This window comes from Gallus gallus, chromosome 7 (assembly GCF_016699485.2).
Source record: "Gallus gallus isolate bGalGal1 chromosome 7, bGalGal1.mat.broiler.GRCg7b, whole genome shotgun sequence".
Classification (NCBI taxonomy): domain Eukaryota; kingdom Metazoa; phylum Chordata; class Aves; order Galliformes; family Phasianidae; genus Gallus; species Gallus gallus.
In genome coordinates, this window is record NC_052538.1 from 34,446,986 (window position 1) to 34,467,840 (window position 20,855).

Genomic DNA, 20,855 nt, shown 5'->3' on the forward strand with positions numbered 1-20,855 from the left:
TGCAAATCAACTTTGTACTTAGCAACCTATTTGAACATCTTGAAATTAGTGAGAAAGAGGCCTCTGAAATATCAATATTTTTGTGTAAGGTGATACTGTCGATTTTCATAATACCTCATCAGGATATTATATAAAATATTTATATGTTTATGTTATATTCATGTTATTTATATTGTTTATATATGTGTGTGTGTGTTTGTATGTGTATACACATCAGGAAGGAACCTTTTTTCCAGGAGATATTTGCAAAAGGACAACTTGCCTGGATTTGTAGTCTTTTGTTCCTTTCATTTTATACTATCTTTGCAAACTTGGTGGTGTTCCATACTTGTTAATTAAGACACGCGTGTGCATCTGTTCTTCAGCTCCTTCCAGTAGAGAGAAAAATCCCATGAAGGGAACAGAAAGATAAGAAGTGGGAAAGAAGACCTTTCTGTTGTGCTTAAGGATGTCTTTAGACAAGACGTAATGCCGCGTTAGAGGTGGCAAAGAATGAATTCCATCAAGACCATCGTGTCGTTATGACTGTGCCAGTCTGTGGGCTGGAAACTGTCAGAATTCCTCTCTGAGACTTAGTCATTGAGACTTGTTCCATGAGTTCCTGAAATGGTGCTTCACACTGATGTTCTCGTGGCAGTGTGATTGTGCATATTGAGTTCCTGCCAAGTGTCAGTATCAGTTATTTGCCATGTTGCATATCTGCTTTCTAATCTTAAGCATCCACTAATTATAGTTACCTTTCTCACTCTCTTTTGACAGGTCAGTCCCACTTAGCATGTTACAGACTATCATTAAGTCACTACTTTCTTTTATGCCCCTCTTCAACCTGATCCACGTTCTGTTCATCCTGCGCTTCCTACCGCCATCTGCGACGCACTGGCCATAGGTATTTTGAGCTTCGTAGGATCTCCACGTGTACAGAAGTCTTCAGCTCAACTCTTCTACAGATACTTGTACAATGTATTTAACGTAACCATCTCAGTACCCACAGGAAGTCTGCCACCCAGAATGGCACCGACAGCGCGTGACCCCCTGGCACTGCTTAGGTTGGGGCTTCTCCGCTCAGCCCGATGCTGTCGGAAGTCCTCTGTCACATCAGTAAATCCCGACTTCTGGCATCCAAGAATTAATTATTCGGTGACCAAGTGCCATCAAAGGCAGGTGATTGTGCTCAGTCATGACTGATTTACTGTATAATATACATATTATTTTATATTTTTAAGGGATGAAAATGTGCTGCTACATGGTTTAATTTTACTGCTTACATTTTTGGAAGGAAATTTCCCCAAAGAACCATTTGTAAAATCCTGATAAAACCTTTGGACTGTATAAAATGACCTTTCTTGCAGTACCTGGTAAAGATCAAATGGGTTGCAGAGAAATCTGTTAGTATAAATCTAGGTTTTTGGAGTTTGGTAGTTACAAGACTTGTATGTGTGGCTTATCTTCAGGTTACGATCTGGTCTGCCTGTAGTTCTCCCTACGGTGGTGGGTTTTCCTGGAGTGCGTTGGCTGGCCGTGTGTTGCTAAGCATTGTTCTCCATGACAGTTTGAAAGCTTTCAGAATGCTGCAGAAGTCCTGTCTTGGGAAAGCCTCTGGCAAGCCCTGATCTGCTCGCAGCGGAATTCACACGTGGGAGGGAGCAGTCCCCGACCGGAACAGGCACTCCCTTCCAAAAACACAAACATCCCCCAAAGCCCTGGGCCCTACCTTAAGGTATAAAGGGTCCATGAGGAGGTGCAGGTCACAGGCTGTCCCTTGCAGACCGAATTGGGAAATATATCTGTTAGGAGGTGAAGAGCACGCTGCAAAGGGGAAAGAATGTACTTACTGCTTGTGTAACAATATGCAAGCCATCCTGCTGTGCTCAGAGCCTTTCCTACCTCCCTGGTGCCAGGCAGAACGTGTTCAGCTTCTCAGCAAGGGGGCACTGGAATCCTTCTGGGAGAGCACGGCTGCAGGTAGAAGCTGCTCCTGCTGCTGTGTCACATATCCGTGTCACCCAGCAGTGCGGCTCCCAGGGAGGGCACAGCGGAGCGCGGCCCTTCCGTCTTCTTCTGCAGGTGTTTGCTCTTAGGTTGAGATAGAGATTTTATTCTTTAATTTCCGAATGTGTTCACATTGACATGAAACTAGTTAGGTAATGGAGAGCCTTTTGAAATACTGCAAATTTACTTTTTTTTTTTTTTTACTGACTTTACTTAGTTTCTTGCAAAGAAAGTTGGACTTAATTTAACTTTTTTTTTTTGATGTTGCACTATATTTGGGAGCATTTTGCAAAAAATATTTAATGAAGTTGCAAAATTTGCATGTATTTAATTTATTTTGTATTTCTCAGAGTTTTATATTTTTCTTTTATGTGCATGTGCACTGCCAGGAAAATGAACTGTGAACTCGCCATATGCAACCTTTGGTAGAATTCCTAACTCAGAACTACTCCGTGCTGCTCAGAGCTGAACTCTCTGCTATGAACTAATTATCCTCTTGTTTTTGTTCTAATGCACTTGTCTTAAAAACAGAATACCAAACTCTTAGTTGCTGCCCAATTTTGTATTGTAGTACAGCTGCTGTTCTGTGTTTTGAATTCAAAATCTGGTAGGGAGTTGCATTTTAAATGCAATTTCCCAAGTTGCTCGTGCTGTTATCATCAGTTACGTATGACAGTTTAGACAGCTTTCTTCAGCTTGAGTACTAAGTTAGCTTTGACATCTCTTAATTGTGCTAGTGCTGATCAGCCAGTCAGTTCATCTAGCTAAAGTTATGGGAGCGTCTCCAAGTTAACTTCTGCTTCAAGACTGTGAGAGGACTTTCTGTAACTGAAATACCGACAAGATGCATCAGGCTAGGCTCCTCCAAAGGAAACACATTAGATGCTTAATTGGAAATTATCCAGTCTGTCCGTTGAACTTATCCTGCTTATAGATTCTTGTTTTGTAGCCTATTTTAATGAGGCAGTTTAAGTTTGTATTGCTTATTGTATATCCAACTTTTGTACCATTTTTAAATCTCATGTATTTTATAGATAGAAAATGAAAGCCACACATCTGCTCCACAGGGATCAAACCCTGTCTTTTGTCATTTCCAGCACCTGATGCTGTCTTTCTTTGCTCTTTGAATGTTGTGTCACATTTATTCTAGGCTGATTTTCAAGTCGTGATTTGTATAGCGCAAATGAAACTTCACATCTAAGATGTCTTGCATGGGACACGTTTTGGTGGAAACACTGTTCACAAATGGAAACCATACTTCAGATGGAACTAAAGTACGTACTGTTCTTTTTCAAGGAATAAAATGCTATTTCCTGCTCAGCTGAGCTTCTCTCAGTGATGTCATAGCATCATAGAATGGCCTGGGTTGAAAAGGACCACAATGATAATCTGGTTCCAACCCGCTGCTATGTGCAGAGGGTCGCCAACCAGCAGCCCAGGCTGCCCAGAGCCACATCCAGCCTGGCCTTGAATGCCTGCAGGGAGGGGGCATCCACAGCCTCCTTGGGCAACCTGTTCAGTGCGTCACCACCCTCTTGAGTTTCTCCTTGAATTCATGTTTCATTGACTTGTTTTCTCAAAAGCAAGGAAAGTTAAACCTGGGAAGATCTTGGCTGAAACACATCTGAAGGTTGTGTTTTACTCAGCAAGGGTGAGATGGGATTATCCTGAAAATATTGAAAAAATTAAAAGAGAATAAAACCAAACACCTTTACAGTGATGGTTTCTGCCAATAGAACCCAACGAGTAGCTTTTAAACTGCATTTCACAAAGCCTTATGCATTAAGGTACCGCCATTTCGATAGATAAGGCTTGGAACTGTAATAAAGAATTCAAGTTGGATTGGAATAAATGGCCATTCAAACCAATTGCTCATGGAGGCCCAACAGAAAAAGGGTTAGGATCCAACTTCCAGTATCGGAGGAGGAAGACCTTGCGTAAACACGAGGGCGTGCACCAAGCGGAGGCAGCGAGTCGGCAGGATGGCCTGAACCTGCTCTTGCTTTGACTTTCCTCTTTGCTGTGCCTGTACGAACCGAAGCGCACCGGCCGACATCTGCCGCGCGGGACGGAACCCCGCTGCACCACTTCGCTCCCCGTCTCGTCCTCTGGAACGCATTTCGTGGTGGGAGAACCGCGGGGTTGAGGCGCTCTGTAGAATTCTCCATGTCTAGTTTGTAAAGTGTGTGCCGTGTGCTGCAGACGTGTACTCTCTGGGCTCTGTGTATCTTTACAGTAGTGTTCATTTTAGGAAAAAAAAAAATAATAAAGTGTGGGCACCTTTTGCTGGTAACAAGGGGAACTTTTTTTTTTTGTTTTTGCCATTGCACCAAGCAATGCTGAAATGTATTAATCTCTTGATAGCAGATCTGAACCCTTCTTCCCCCATCCCGTGGAGATAAGTATTTTATCTTCGTTCTGCAGTTCTATCGGAGACGGATGGGTACGCTGGCAGACTGCATGATGTACCATTTGAAAACCGTTACAGTGGAAAATAAAACCGAACTAAACTTTGCAGCGTTGTGTCACACCGCGCGTCGGTCGCGGCCGGCGCCCTTCCCTCCATCCATACTCGGGAGCGCCGCCCGGGAGGGTGTGGGGGTGTCCGAGCGCCGCTCGCTCCCCGCCCCGGCCCCACCCCGCGGGGCAGCACCGCCCGCCGAGCGCCGAGCCGCGGCCGCAGCGGGCGGCAGGTGAGCGGGGCCCGGCCGGGCCCTCAGCGCGGGGCGAAGGGCGGGAGGGGCGCGGCGCGCGCGGCGGCCGTTGAGGCGACGGTGGCGGCCCCGGGAGCGCGCGGGGCGCGGCGCGGGCGGCCCCGGTGTGGAAAGCGCGTCGTGCGGGCGCGCTGCGAAGCCGCGGTTGTGCGCTCGGTGTCGTAAGAACGGAGGCGCGGCGCTGCGTCGTTCGTGCCCCGCGTGCTCTGGCGGCGGCTGCCGGGTGCTTCATCTGCTGCGCTCTGCTCGCCGGAGGCGCACGCGGGGCTGTGGTACGGCGGGAGCCTTCCGCAGCGCTGCGAGCTGTGGGGGGCAGATCCGCGTCGCGCCGGCCGTTGTGCAGCGCGGCGCACCTCGCAGGCACCGCGGTGATGGAGGAGTTAAGCCCGAAATCCCCACGCCTACCCTGAGTGACAGAGGCTGCAAACTGGCGCCGGAGGTAGGAGCAGTGCTTGGTTTACATCTGTGTGTTTGCTCTGAGCGTTCCCCACACCGGCAGAAGAAAAGCCAGCTGAAAAACGCGCTGTCCCCGGTGGTGTGCGGGCCGTTGGCGTGGCAGTCACCTCTTGTAATACTGCCCCGGTGGTGCACCTTTGGGCTCCCATCTGCGAAGGCTTTAAAGAAGGAGGAAACAGTTTGTATCCGAAGAACAGCGTGGCCTTCCAGCTCTGAGGATTTTGGAGCTGGGAGGAACGGGCTGCCGTCGTGCGCGGCTCATAATCTCAGGTCTGCAGGGCTGCCTCTGGCAGCGGTGAATAACAGCGCTTCGGGGAAGACTAATATCCCCTATTATGCACCTCGCCAATTGGGCAACGTCAGGAAGGGAGAGATGGGAGGGAGATTATCTCCTGACCCCTGCGGATCGTGCCCTGCAGTGTGGTGATTACCCTTCCCGCAGTCTAAACATGCTTAAGTGCAGGTGGTAGAAGTTACAGTCATCTAATCCTTTTGGGGAAAAAAAATGCTGCCCCAGCTTTGTCTCGATGTGAATAAACCTGTTGCGGCAAATTGCGCTCATTCAGAGCTCAGCTTAATTTGCAGAAATGGAGCTAACAGCTTGTGGAATCGATGGGGCTGTGCGGACGCGGCTGTTGTATGGCTGGGCTCGCTCAGCGGGCGGCGTTCTGCGCATCCCCTCGCTGCTGAAAATCTTGTTTGCTGGTCTTGCTTTTGCCTTACAGCCCGATTTACTTGAGGCCAGGGACAAGAATATGGTGTCCACATAGGCGTGAGATGTTAAATGCGAGCTTAAGTGTCGGTGCGAGCTTCCTTCCTTTTCTCAGCTGGTAACAAGCTAAGAAAGTGTGTTTGGGCTGTAATTTCCTATGGGTGGGTTTCCCTTAGCCTGTAGCTTCGGTGGGTGCTGTCTCAGTGCTGTTCTCTCACCGGGGCCATCTTTTTGCCCAAAAGCCCGCTGTCTCCATCTGTTGTGTCTGGCTCAAGTAACGCAACACCTTCCCCAGACTCATCACTGCAGTGCTTTCTGTAGCGTCTGGCTCCTGGTGGCTGCAGGACTGCTTGGGGTTATCCTCTGATGGACGTTCCATCTGAGAGTGGCAGGATGGAGGACATTATCGGACGCCTGATCTTAGCTCTGCAGCAGTGCGGCTGCTCCGAGATCTCTCTGCTCAGAGGTGGGTCCTGTGTCCAGGGCTTTAAAGCTATAAAGTGAAGTCAAGCATTAAACAAAATGCAGATCACCTCAGTTCTTGCCAGACGCCGGTATGCTGGGAATTACCGAATACACGAGGAGTTTTGTTTTACTCCAGGTACCTGGAGACGTGACCGCTTCCTGCAGTTCTTTTCAGTACGTGTCTCTTTAATGTTGTGTATTTGTGGAGTGCAAGTGGAATCGCACCCCGTGGATTGCCATGGCACAGCTGCACAGGGAGTGGGGGTCACCGTCCCTGGGGGTGTCCCAGAGCTGTGGGGATGTGGCACTGAGGGATGTGGGCAGTGGGCGTGGGGGGTGGGTGGGGTTGGATGAGGGTATCTTAGAGGTCTTCAACTGGAACGGTTCTATGTTCCTGTTGTGTGATTCCCGCCTGCCTCTGTTGATTCAGTACCGTTCTTTTGCGGGATGGATTGGTGACACGATCCGGATTCAAAACAGTCCAACTCAGAAACGAAGTTGCATTCTTTCCCAACCCTTGCTGTAAATAAGTGAACGTTTGCAGAGGTGAGCAGATTTACAGGACTACAGCTAAAAAGAATACAAATAGTCTCGTGTGGACAAACTTAAAATGGGCGTTCAAAACACTACTGAGATATTAGTTGCAGATTTACAGCTAATCCGCATGGACTTGAAAATTTCTCTTTGTCTGTGAAGTAGCAGCATGAAGTTAATAATTACAGTATAATTAGACAAGAAGAAAGATGTGTCAAGTGAGGTAGGATTTCTGCCTCATTAGCTGTAGGAAATGAGAGATTCAGCGTGCAGAACTGATACTTGCCTTTTCTGAAGAGCTGTGTTTGCAGCTAAAGGTTTTGCTGGAGCTGCGTATGGTAACACAACGAGGTCAGGAGCTCAGCAGGTTGCAGTTCTAAGATAACCAAGATACCGATCTGCTGCCGTGTCGCTGTGAGTCGTGCTGAGTGTTTCGTGGTGGCATGTCCTCCCTCAGTGATGCTTTCTGTCTATGGCCACTCCTGGCTGTAACCACTGGAGTGAGACTCTGCAAACATGCTCTCTTCCAGTGTAGGATTTATTCTTCCCACCTGCTCGAGTGGGCTCAGGACATCAGTTCTCTCAGCAGTTCCTCAGCTATTGTGACCATCCCAAGAGCAGCACAGCAGACATTGCTCCCCTCCTGGCCGGTGCTGACTGGAGCAGCACCCCGCAGGTTTGACAGATAAATGTTGGGCTGACCGCAACGATTGTTTGCTGTGGTTCAAAGCCAGATTGCAGGGGTGCAGAAGGATATTTCAGTAGGAATTAATGGAGGGGAAGAACTGCCTTTGCTCGTGCAGCATCGAGGCCTTCTGCCTTGTCACCGTGGCCCAGCCCTGAGCTGCTCGCAGGCTGCTCCTTGCTGCGTGGGTCATGCCCATACGTTGCCTTCAGCGTGAGATTTGTCTCCCTTGTGCTCTTCCAGTTTTTGCCCCTATTCCAGTGAGTGTTGTGTCGCAGGCTGAGGTCAGTCAGCCACAGGGCTGAGGGAGGATGGAACGAAGAGAGATGACAGGACCCAACCTTCACCTTATTTTCACTTTTAAATAATGTACAGGGCAAGCAGCAGCCCTCCTGGGGCCTTCAGAGAATTGTAGAATCACAGAATGGCCTGAGTTGGAAAGGACCACAATGCTCATCAGTTCCAACCCCTTGCTATGTGCAGGGTCGCCAGCCACCAGACCAGGCTGCCCAGAGCCACATCCAGCCTTCATGCAGTGTCAAACTCTTGAAAAGCGATGTGTTTTTAACAGAGATCAGCTGTTGACGTCAGATCTTCTGAGAAATCCTTACGGAAATAAAACAACAGCAGGTACAGAGAATCAACAAGTAGATGGGCCACTTCTAGTTGTTTTTAAGGGTTACTTGGTCTTGAAAAAATGCCCCATGGTGTCCAACCGCCTGAAAATATCGTTAGGCACGTGAATATGTTTATGAACCTTCTTTGTATCTGACTGTCATGCTAGAGTAAGTGCAATTACAAGTTGGTCCTGGGACTTGGAGGGCTGAGTGAACAACTGTGTGCAATCTTGGTAGTTAACAGAGATGCAGTGATTTCAGGCAGTGCAGAAGGAGAAGGAAGTGTTTCCTTTCCTTTCTTTGCTCTGGGCAGCACTGCATTATTTCTGAGGACAGCTCTGACTGAAGGAGGAATGTCCTCTGGGTCCGTTTCAGCTGCTTACCAGGGAAATAGGAACGTGGCTATTATTATGCTTGCCTGTTTGGCTTTTTGGGCTGTCGGTGCAGTTTGACCATGGTGAAGTAACTACGTGGTAGATGGTTTTAAGAACCATATGTCATTGCAGAAGTGTTTGCTCGTACTCTCAGATGCCAAAGTGGAGGGAATTGAGATCTCTTAACTAGTTAAATCCATGTCGCCTGTGGTTAACCATCACTAGATAAGATCGTGGGCCCTCTCATGTGAATGCTAACATGTAATGGAGTGATGATACGATTCACATTTAAATTACTTTTCCTTGTGCTTTATTTTTTCTCTATTGTCTTTGGCTTTGGAGAGGAGCCGTCTGTGTTGTGAGGAATGTTATCAGTTTATTAAGTGGCTGCTTCTTACAATAATCTATTGTAGCTGGGAGGGCAATGATTGGCACTCAGTAATCTTACACGGTGCTGTTTTCCTGCATTGCTTCCATGTAAGAGGCCTTCGTGGTTGTGATAATGTGCTAAATCATGTGCCTGGACATATGCAAGATGGGACTTGAAACTTGGCAGTATGTACGCTTCTAAGTCAACACAGCTTAAAAGCAGGCACAGTGCATCGATTTAATTGTTGTTCCTGTTTCTTAGTTATTACAGAAATGCAAAGTTCTGCCCTAATCTGAGCCTTAGTCCCAGCTGTCATCATACATCTTCAATTTTCACTCATGTTTATCAGCTAAAAGCAGTGCTTCAGCATTTGGGGTATGTCACCTAGCTCGTTGTGCTTTCATACTGATTATGTTATCAGAGAAACGAGTGTTTGTATGTATGTAGATGCATGTTAATATACACGAAGAATTTTTAAGAAGTGCATTGATAGTATTCAGCCGAATTGGGCAGGCAGATGAGTAGGTTGTCCTCCCATAGACCAGAGCTTGCTGCAGGATGGTTCTGCAGAACCAGGTTTTTAGAATGATCTTTGTAGGTGAGTTTCCAGTCTTTTGTGGAGCACAGTTCTTGTGTATATCCCTTTCAAGCAGGACATTTAGGTAAAGGATTTTGTTATGAGCACACTGAGCATTTAATTATTCCCCTAAAGCCATGGCCGGGACAGGAATTGTGTGAACTGTGGCAAGCATCTTTCATTTTTGTCTGTTTATTTGGCTATAGCTTGTTTGATCATTTCTTCATAGAACCACAGAATGGTTGGGTTGGAAGGGACCTCAGAGACCATGGAACCATGGATTGGTTGGGTTGGAAGGGACCTCAAAGGCCATAGGACCATGGAATGGTTGGGTTGGAAGGGACCTCAAAGGCCATAGAACCATGGATTGGTTGGGTTGGAAGGGACCTCAAAGGCCATAGAGCCATAGAACAATGTACCTCACAGCCCCCAGCCCCACCCCTGCCGTGGGTGGCAGGGGCTGCCCCCTGGCTCAGGCTGCTCAGGGTCCGTCCATGGCCTTGGGTACCTCCAAGGATTGGGGAACCACAGCTCTGGGCAGTGCCAGGGCCTCACTGCCTCTGGGTAAAGAATTCCCTCCTTATATGTAATGTACATCTATTTGTGCTGGGAGGGCTGCGGATGGGAGATAACTGTCTGATTTCCAGTGCTGTGTTCCCACAGCCAACCTGGGAAGAGGTGTGGTTCCCACGAGCAGTAGCAACAAAGGCATGGAACTGAGGCTGCCTTCTGTCGGTGGCAGCTCATCAAAGGGCCAGGAACATCCATAAAATGAGCAGTGAAATTACTTTGAAAGCTTTGGGTTTACTCATTTTACTACCACAGGAAAATGCTGCTGATGTATATGCACATAAAACACATTGGTTTATATACTGAATATGGCACATATTCTTTGAAGGAGTAGACAAGGGGAAGTCCCTTCAGTGCTCTTACAGTAACTGTGCTCCCCTAAACTGGCTGTTTTCTGCTGGGAGAATGCTATGTCCCTGCTAATTCAGGGTGCTTTAACTGAATTGTTTCCTTTGTGAAGGATGCAGTAGTTAATCAACTTCTAAGTCTGCTTGGAAGAGGGTTTAATTGTTAATCACTACCAACCATACCCAGGAGTGCCCGAACTGATTTGATGCATTGCATTTTTCCAGCAGCTGCAAGCACTGCATGTTTTTAACAGCCTGCTATCACAGACATTGACCGTAAAGCTTTGACCTGTGGCTAAATCCATCAAAACTCAGAGGTGGTTTTTCAGAATAGCCCCTGTAATGTTTTAAGTCATGAAGATGCTGCTGGGAACTGTAACACCGGTGTTGGAGCAGTGATGTGCTGCATGCCTGGCGAGTGTCCTCATACCTGGGAATTCACAGCAGCTGCTGAGGACTGCGCTCCACCTGTGGGAAGATGCCTGGAGGCTTGCAGGAGAGGCAAGCTGGGGAAATACAGGTTTTCCAACCGTGGCTCTCCTGGAAATACAGCACTTTATTCTGATTTATTGGTGGTATTTACCTTCCCTAAAGATTCAGATGTTTTATATGCCGAAGCCATTGGATAAAAGAGCTGATAGCAGAGACAGAGAGTGGAATGCAGGTCTTCCTCCTCTCGGGTGAGTGTCTGCTCGGTGTGTGTGTGTGCAGACTTTCTGTCTGCAGGACGGACCTTTGAAGTTCCCTACAAGCTGTATCAGTTTCAGCAGGAGGGATCAGGAGAGATGATCTGGCTGTTGGTCCGAGTGCTCGGTGGGAGAAGTGCTGGGCTGAGTGCTGGAAACCATGGAGGGCATTGCCCCAGCTCTCCAGGTGAGACAGAGTGCCAGTTTCAAACACCTCACGCCCCATCAGTATCCCTGCAGAATGAAGGGACCTGGTCTGAGCACTGCTGGACCCAACCCCTCAGATGAACACACGTGCATCCACGTGAGCCTGAGCTGGGAGGTGGGTGGAGAGGTGCTCAGCGTGCCAGAACGGGCTGTGCCTGCGAGCCAAGCCTCATGTGGTCCAGGAATGGGAAATGGGGGTGCCTGTGGGATCCTGGGAGCAGCAGGGAGGCAGAATGTGAGGAAATGGGCATTACATGTTTCAGCTGTGTGTGTCATGAGGTTGCTGTGGTGGTTTTTAGAAGCACTGGTGGCTTTGTTCAGCTTAAACTTGGGGCTTTTCAAGCTGCTGCTCGAGCTCTGTGTCAGCCCATCTCATCAAAATAAGCTCAGCTCTCTGGAATTTGATCACAGACAGAACTACTGGTGGTGGATGTACAGATGTGAAAGCCACACAGTTCATATCTGATACCCATTCTATCACAGGAATGGTTCAGCCAGAGTTTGGTTTGACTTTTTTCCAACTTCTTGTGGTGGTGAAGAGAGACTTCATGTGGAAGGACTGGCAGATTGTGCTTGAATGGGTTGACCTGTCAGTGCAGTGCCCAGTGGTTCAGGGAGCTGAAATGTTCATGTCCTGTTTTGATAGGAAAGCCTGAGGCTGTGAATGTGAATCCTGTAATGCAGTACCCAATACGTGGGTGAAGTTCATTGTGCCTGTAGCTATAATAGTATGTTAATACCTGGGTTATTAATCTTTCCTCACCTCCAAAACTTGTACCCCATGTATTAGCGTGTTTCTTTAATCAGCCTTGTAACAACTCAGACCTTAAAATCCTGTTTCCCACTGTGACTGGAGTCTTGAGGAAATTATTTTATTTAAAAGCAGCAAAATATTGCTTGGTTTGTATTAGATTTTCAACAACTCACAAGGTTCACCTATGTTTGCTCAGGTTACTGGATGGCAGGGAGTGGTACCCTTGGGTTAGGCAGCCCCCCAAGGTTGCTGGTCACAAACTCTGCCTCTCATTTAGTAACCACATTAATAAAACATACTGAACGTTGCAGTCCCTCTCATGCAATAAGGGCATTAATCATCTAATGAATGTTACAGCCTCCATGTTCAAACAGATGGTGTTCAGTTTCTCCATAGTGGTGAGTGGTAGGTGTTGGCCATGGAGCTTTCTTCTTTTCTTTAATCATAGAATCACAGACTTGTGGAGTCACTAGGGTTGGAAGAGACCTCTAGGCTCACCTGGCTTATCTTTGTGTTGGACTGAAGAAGCCAAGCATCTCATTGTATGTATGAGCCTGTTAATGTCAATGGGAAAGCCTGTGGCAGAGAGCTCTGCTGATCTGGGATTGGAGCAAGGATGACTAAAGAACATATGTGGGTATTTACACTTCAGATGAAATTATGTTTTTATTAATTGGCATTTGCTTGTATGCCATACACCAGGGTGTAGGCAGGGTGAAGGTAAGGAGACGCTGCATGGATGTGTGGAGCCCGAGCCTCAGATTCTGCAGTGGCTTTCTGGCAGCAGCAGCAGCCAGGAGGGATGCTGCAAAGGGAACTGGGAGCTTCTGGCTTCCTGCACCTGACTTGGATCGTGCCAGCACCATATTCGCTATCTTAAAGAAATTACCACAATAAAACACTTTAACGTTTATCTTAACATAATAAAGGAATGCATTTCATACAATAAAATATGACTAGACCTGCAGAGGAAATAATAGCCTCTAAATTAACTTCAGACAAAGGCAAACTGTACCTCCTGCTGCACAGTGTCAGCTTTCACATTGCACAAGCTCAAAGCTCCAATGACTGTTTTTAAGAGGTTTTTTTTTCTTTTAAATTAACAGATTAAAAAAAAGTTTAAGATGGTTTTGCGAATCAATCTGTCATCGTTTGTCTTCTCAAGAATGCATGCAATGTTTTAAATATAGGAAAAAAAGAGAGAAAAGCATAAGGAGAGGGTTTTGTTGAATGACGTTGGTCTTCTTTGGAGTTCTTGTTTGTTTTTCTGCTTGTTAAGCTCCTGACATTAAAACAGGCTTGAAAAGGCTGATAGCCACAACATCAGGTGTAGATTTAGGTATGTCATCAGGTCTAGCTGTAGAGTATATACTGAAGTTGATTTTTACAGCAGAAACTAATGCTGGAAAGCATTGCTGTTCTTCTGTATTTCTCCTCACTTTGGGGTCCAACACTCAGTATGGCTGCAGGAGATTCATTAAATACATCATGTGCATGTTTTCATCTTCAGTTTTGAAAATCACTTCATATTCTTGTAGCATTTTTGAACATCAGTTTCTATTATTTTAGGCTATAGCAACAATACTGCCGTGGCTCACTGCTTCTTGTTAGAAAGTGCAGAGGACTGGAATGTATGGAGTAATGGAACTGAAATCTGTTCTTGAGGATTAAACTGGTTGGTGTATGGTAGTGTTCTTATTGAAGGACAGCAACGATAGACCTCAGTACAACAGGGACAGAGGAGAGGTAATAGAAGAGACAGTGTAGGAAGGGTAAATCATGTACTTTTTATGTTTTCTCATTAGAAACTATAAGGAAACAATTGCTCAAATATATCCTTCTGCAGGGCTGAGCTGCTGGGCACCCGGTAGCTCTTCACAGTGAGTGTGCATGGGGTGTAAGCAGCTTCATCTGTCTTGTGGGAGATGACAAATAACGTAGCTATTCCTGATCCACCAGTGCTGCAGGGCACTCTGCATTCGTGGTCACACTCCTTGTGTTGCAAATAATGTTTTTCAGTTTATGAAGTGTGTATTTTAGTTAATGAATACTTGATCCTTGGCTTAAATGTGCAGATGTGAATGATAGCAGTGAGAAAATGCAAAGGTATTTGTCTTTAGAAATGGATGTTGCAGATGTAGGTGTTTTCAGATTACATGGGTCATTGCATCCTCCTTGCACTCGGTGATGTTGTTCTGTTAGTCAAGCCATGTTTTACATAGTTGATGCTTTTATCACTGTAACAGAAACCCAAGCAAATATTTGTTCCTATTGCTCGGTGACTGAGAGCAGTGCTGCTTTGGGAAGAAGGCTTTTCCCAAACATTCCAAAACCAAACCCCAGTGGTTCATCCTTAACAAGGCAGTACTGCCATTGGACACAGCAGCTGGGAGGGAAGGTTCATGGGACAGAGCTGGGCTGCAGTGGGTAATCAAATGTAAGAGATTCTGGTATGGTTCACCCACATGTAAATGCATCATGGTTCTGTGCAGGCTGTCCTGTCTTTTGCTTTTGTTCTGACTTGTTCTCTCCAGCTGTGCGTTCACAGTCACCCACTGCCTTGGTTTTCTCATCATTTGTTTCCTTCTGATTCTTACAAGCTGTTGATGATTTATATCATCTCCCTTACATCAAGGGAGATTTGTCTTCATTTAGTTTAAATGCCTAAGAATATCCCTATTGTTTCTTCCACTTTCTTCCACTTTCTTTGGACTCCAGATTGATGGCAAGGAGCTGACATCCTCAGAAAGGAATCTCAGCTGTAGTTCTGTGCCAATCTGCTCCATGGGAAATGGTTTCAGTTTTGTTGTTTGCTTGTATCCCACTTCATTTTTATTATTATTATTATTACTACAATTACTAGAATTGCCACATTCTTGAATTCTTGCATATTTAGGTCTGCTCTTCTGCTGAAAATGGTGTCTAAGGAAGGGGGATGGAGTCTTTGGGTTGCTTTTATTTGGGTCTGTTTTGTTGTGGGTGAAGACTAGAAGGAATGGCCACGCACACAGCTTCTGAGCATGCAGCTGCTTTGGTTTTGACTCCTTCATCAAGAAGTGGGCTAAAGGAGCACAGTGCCAGAAGGGACCTCACAGCCCCCACCTGCTCGGACTGCCCAGCGCCCATCTGTGCCCTTGAGCACCTCCAGGGCTGGGGCACCCAGAGCTCCAGGCAGCAGTACCACAGTCTCCCCTCTTTTAGCTTAAAGCCGTGCCCCCTTGTCCTTTCCTTGCTTCTGCTCTCTTGTCTTGCCTGCCTGAATAGCTTGTGCACCTTGTTGCACATGGACTAATGACAATAACCATGCTCTGCAACGACGTCTTTAGTATAATCAGGTGAGAATCAGCAGTCTGGGCCTCACAGAGCTGTTTGTTTGAGCCCAGTGACACAACCTGCCATAAATCTGCAGCCATAGACCCACAGGCTTTAGCGCAGCGCATTTTGCATCCATCTGTGTCTAGCATTTATACCACTGAGGTGTCTCAAGGCAGGCAGACCTGCTGAGTATTTATTGATCTATTACCAAAGCATGTGAGGAATGCGAACCAGCTAGCCAGAAACCAGCTCCAAACAGCAGGCAGGGCACTGAGTTTATTTTCAGACAGGCTGCTTGGGGGGGTGAGGTTCAGAGGTAGCAGTCTGACCACATAGAACACTAACCACGTCGTGCATATCCCTGTGTGCTGTTTGCACAGGCATTCACACAGCTGCAAAGCAAACAGCCCCAAAATGTAAGGCACACACCTTTCTTTGGTGCACTGTGATTGGGGATGCTGCAGGGGGCTGCGGGGGCTCCTTATGGCTCATATAATGAAAAAAGAAAAAAAGCCTTTGACCGAAAGATGTGTCACCTACGTGTTCTGCCAACCCAAACCAGCGGGGCTCCCACCTCAGCCCTGGAAGTAGGGATGGGGCAATAGGAAAATTGCAAATGCTGCCACCCACCGTTATCCGGAGAACCCGGTCTGATTCGCAGTGCTACATGTCCTATTTGCTGTCTCTACAGAAATTACCAAGATGACAGTAAAAGATTATGTGAAAATGAATGCAGTTTCTGGGTTTGTGCATGTGAATGCTCTGCCAGCAGTGAGCTGTTAGGAACCTCGAGAGCTTCCCCCACCCTTTGGGTGGCACAGAGCTACGTCAGGCATTCTGACTGTCCTTATCACCCCCGTAGATGTGCTGGTTGATGTTGGTAGCATGCCTCTATAATGACAAGTGTTGAAAGGAAGATGAAGAAGCAGAATAAACGGTTTCCAAAGCCTGTGATCTTTTTTCTTATCCAGTTTGCAAGGTATGCAGATCTCCCGTTGTCGCACCTTGTATTCGTGACTCAGAAGGGTGTGGGTGCAGGTAACCTTCTCCTGGCTCAAGTAGCAGTTGCTTTCTAGTCAAGAAAAAATGCCTAATAAAGCTTTCCTTTGGGTTCATCCACACTTGCATTGCAGAAGCCTGGCTTTGTACTGCCAAAACCGTCCTCAGTCTTACTTGTAACACTTGTCAACAGTGGAATGATAATGACAATTCTTTCTTTTTTCTCTTTATTGTGCTGGTATAGCAGTGTCTCTATATCAACTATTGTGATTCTTCAAGATAAAGAGGTAATCACATACATCCAATATCAGTGTAGAATTTATGCAGATGACTCAAAGCATAAAGTTATCCCTGTGTAATGAAGGTATCTAGTGGTTGGAAGCAGTATGTTGCCTGAAGAATAAGCAGCTTTAACTAATCTCTGAAATTTATTAGATGAATGGTAAATCAAAACTTCTGCTTGATTTATCACCTGTATAATTTTGTGTCACAAAGCTCTGGCTTTTCTCAGAGAAAATCAAACTCTAACTAGTTTTAGCCTTGCTTAGCTTGCAGTACTGTCACATTAATGAAACACAACAGCAAAACCAAATGCACATGGACAAAAATGCATCCATTAAATCTACACATTCATTCCTGCTGGCCTTATGAATGTTCAGGAAAAGGTGAAGAGAGTTTTGCTGAAAGATTGTTTTGGGAACTGTTTGACCTTTGATTGTTGCCAGCAATATTTAACTTCAGAGTGGAAAGATCAGTTTTGTGTGTATTGAAAGCAGGTATTTCATTAAAACCCTGTCATGATGTCAGAAAATGCAAACATGTGCCTTTCTATTTGTTCTAGATGGTATGGATGGAGTTCAGAGGAGGTGAACAAGAACGACCGAAGCAGAAGATACCTTTTGTAAGACAATCTTGGAAGGGCTAACTGTGAGGATCACAACCAAACTATAACCAAAGAGGGAGCACAGTGTGCTTTTTTCAAATAAAAGGTAAGTAAGAGAGGTCAGTATTTCAGGAAGTGGGGGAGAGCCTGGTCCTGAAAGGCTCAAATATTGAGAAAAATAAGATTTTAAAGGAGAAGGCTTTTCAGACTGAATATTAGGACATATTTCCAATTACGCCTACGAATGCAGATGAGGAGTGCATTGCTGAAGGCAGTGACTTAATGGTTGGCATTTCAAGGATGAGTTTTGTGGATACCCCATCCCTGGAGGCATTCAAGGCCAGGCTGGATGTGGCTTTGGGCAGCCTGGGCTGCTGGTTGGCGACCCTGCACATAGCAGGGGGTTGGAACTGGATGAGCATTGTGGGCCTTTTCAACCCAGGCCATTCTGTGATTCTATGATTTTAAGTAAAAGCTTTGTAGAGCACCTTGAGTTCTTTTCTTGCTTGCTACAGAGTGCTGCAGTGATCTTTGCTTGCTATATTTGAGGGACATGGTTTAGCGAGAACCATTGATGAAGGGCGAATGGTTGGACTGGATGATCCTGTGGTATTTTCCAACCTTAGCGATTCTATGATTCTATATGTTAAATTTCAGATTTGTTTGGACTTTTTTTTTTGGTAATATATCAGCAGTTACATAAAAATAAAATTGGAGGGCTGCCTTTTAAAGCAGTTGAAATGGGGAATCAACAAAAGTTGATTTGTTTGCAGTTCAGACAAAGGCGGAGATCAGTGCCTGCAGCTCCACACCTCTTGGAAGGCTGCAGGCTGCCAGGAGACCTCCCCTCAAAGCTCAACCAACCGAGTCACTTCAGCAGCTCCTCTGCAGTTGTGCCCTCTGTTCCCTTGTCCTTTTCACTTGTGCAGCCACTTAGGAGCCACACAGGAGAGAATCATTCCAAGGGTTGTCTGTTCCAGGCAGCTTTCTGAGCCCTGGAGGTATTCGTGATACAAAGCCGGAGAGCTTTCACATAGATGGGATACTTAAGCTGTGTGTATAATTAAGATGGGATTATTTTTTTCATCACTCCACCCCTCTTTTCCCTACCCCACTCTTCTAAGCCTTTGAAGAGAGGCCAGCCTTATGGCGTGTCTGTCATAGTTCTCCTGTTTCTGGAGCACTTCCAGTGGTGGAGATTCCTGACAAGTTATGGGATTGTATCAGATAGGGTCTGTGAGGTGATCCTGTTGGCAGAATCTGCTCTTCTCCGTGTCACCAGAATGAAGCAGAGGCTCACCCAGTCTCCAAGCTGAAAGATGGAACCAAAAATTGCTGGGATGAACTGTGTCCCTCAGCCGAGTATGTGTGAATATCCTGTTGGAATGTGCATGGAAGTGTGCAGGAAGTGTTTCAGCTTTCTCTTCATGCTGTACTGAAGCTGTCAGACACTCTCGGTGTGTTATAGCTGAGACAAGCTGAGAAAAATCCCACTTTTAAAAATAAATTGTTTGTAAAGGGCAGCCATGCGAATAGAGGAAGAAACTGATACTGGCTTTGGCACAGCTTTGCACCAGTGCTAAGCTCTGGGCAGCTACAAATGCAAAGCACTCAGCCCTAACTGGAAACGTGTACAAGTATGGGTAGATATGGGTCCCCGTGTTCACCAGCTGGGCACTTTTCCTCCTGTTCTGAATGATATGTTAGATTTTCAGGTTTGACTGTGTTTCAACAAACTCGCTACCTTTGTGACTATGTGTAAAATTGAATTCATATCTATAAGAATACAGTATTGATGGCTGTCAACAAATACCTCCTGCAAAATTGGGTCTGTCTTTTCCAACTCTTAAGCTGGCATTATGTTCATTTTTCCTTGTTCAATACAGTACCAAATGCCTAGTTGGGTGTTTTCTTGTGTGCCCTTAGGTCTTACCATGAATACTTAAAAAATAAAATTGTCCTGATCTTTTGTCTTTGGATTAAATTCTGGAGAGGATAGTGCCACAATTAGTGCAACAATCAATTAGTTGTCTTGCTTTTAGTTATCAATTACTCAGGTTGCTTTCAGTGGGCTGTTCTTGGTTGAGCTTAACCAATCCCTAAAACTGTGCATAAGCCAGCCGTGTTAACTTTTGACCTCATTTTGGCTGACAGTAGCAACCATCAGCAGCTGGAGAACTTTATCTTTCCACAACACTTTATAGTGCCTACGCACTGCCTGATAAGAGCTGGAGGAATTTGGCCCCTGCTGCAGCATCACTTCACTGTGTTCAGTGTGAAATTGTTTTGCAGGGATAAAAAGCCACCGAGATTACCGCTCATGGCAAAGGTTACAGGATGGTAGTTTTGCTCTGAAGTTCACTCTGTACCCTAAATAGAAAGCATAGAGTCTTTTATAGTCTCTTTTTTTTTCTTTTTTGCCTAAAAATACTCCCACTGTGCTTTTGATTATTTGTTGTTGGGATGCAGCTGGCTGACTGTGCCTTTGGGTTCTTTGGAATGGGCTAATGAGTGTTCAACTGGGAATTTTGTTTGTTAAGGGTTGTGCTTTAGATCTGCAGCTGAACAGACTTCACCATGAAGAGGTTTCATCTCCAGAACTGACACATTCATGGAGGATGAATGCTGGTTACGCATTAGTGCTTTGCTAGTTAGGGGGAAGTCGTTGCTGTAACCTTGTTTTTGGATGTTGTGAATTGCTTTTGTGCTTCTGTGTAAGACATGGCACTGACACAGGATTTGCACGGGCAGTGTGAAGGTATTGCCACTTGCTTGTGCACGTGGTGAGCCCAGCAGCTGGCAGGTCGTTTTTAGAAGTAGGCATGGACCTGCCTGGTTGGAGGACACTCACTGAAGTCTGTCCCCAGGCCTGGGGCTGCCATCCACATCTGTGTGCCTCGTTAGGTCTGCTGTCAGTGTTTTCCCAACTGCGTCCTTGAAGTCATCAGACTGTATTTCTAACCTGCAATCCACTTCTCAAGGAAATGGTACAAATTAAAGGTCAGGCACAGACACAAACATTTCTTACAGTGGAATTACAGGATGAAGTGAGTGGGGTGATGCACTGCTAGACTTACAACTACAGAACATCAAAGAGGTAATTCACGCTGGTGTGGCAAGTGAGGAAATGACATATAGATGATAATTGCAAATCAGCATCATGCTCTTAGGCATTTGAGTTGGAGCCTCTTGCACTCAGTTGTATATCAACAGACCTGACCAGATCAGCAGTTTCTCCTTAGGACCAAGAGGATTTAAGAGTCATTCATCAGTTAAACATTTTCTGCATGCTTGTTGATGTATTTAACCTGTAATCTAGTTTTGCATTAAAAGTCTCTCATACTGTATCTTCCTGCTGTGTTTGGTGGAAGGAAGTTTTGGAAACAACCAAACCAAACAAACAAAACCAGGGGGCACTGGAGAAATCTGGCAACAGGTACCACCAGAGCTTATTGCAGCATCTTGTTCTTCCTGACTTGGAAGGAGGGAAGTGCTCTCACTGTTCTGTATTTTTCCCCTGCAGAATTGAGAATTACTTGAATTCTGCTGGATTACCAGCAGGCTGGTAATGGTACTTTGTTACTCCTTGTTGGTGCTGCTG

The 20,855-nt window shown here is 46.0% G+C and overlaps 2 protein-coding genes across 13 annotated transcripts in view; both read left to right on the forward strand.

Annotated features, from left to right (window-relative positions):
- The window catches only part of KIF5C (kinesin family member 5C), a 67,554-nt gene extending 63,048 nt beyond the window's left edge, over positions 1-4,506 (forward strand). The window contains exon 26 of the mRNA NM_001293305.3: positions 760-4,506. The gene's annotated coding sequence lies outside the window, so the exon portion shown is untranslated. The remainder of the gene's footprint in view (positions 1-759) is intronic.
- A 126-nt stretch (positions 4,507-4,632) lies between these two features.
- LYPD6B (LY6/PLAUR domain containing 6B) overlaps positions 4,633-20,855 on the forward strand; it is a 32,559-nt gene continuing 16,336 nt past the window's right edge. For 6 of the 12 annotated variants that reach the window (XM_046944163.1, XM_040704384.2, XM_040704383.2 and 3 more), the window contains exons 1-2: positions 4,633-4,682; positions 17,213-17,360. The gene's annotated coding sequence lies outside the window, so the exon portion shown is untranslated. Of the gene's footprint in view, positions 6,338-10,615; positions 11,091-17,212; positions 17,361-20,855 lie in introns of those variants that run through there. The other 6 variants (XM_046944164.1, XM_046944168.1, XM_046944166.1 and 3 more) reach the window with 5 other exon arrangements.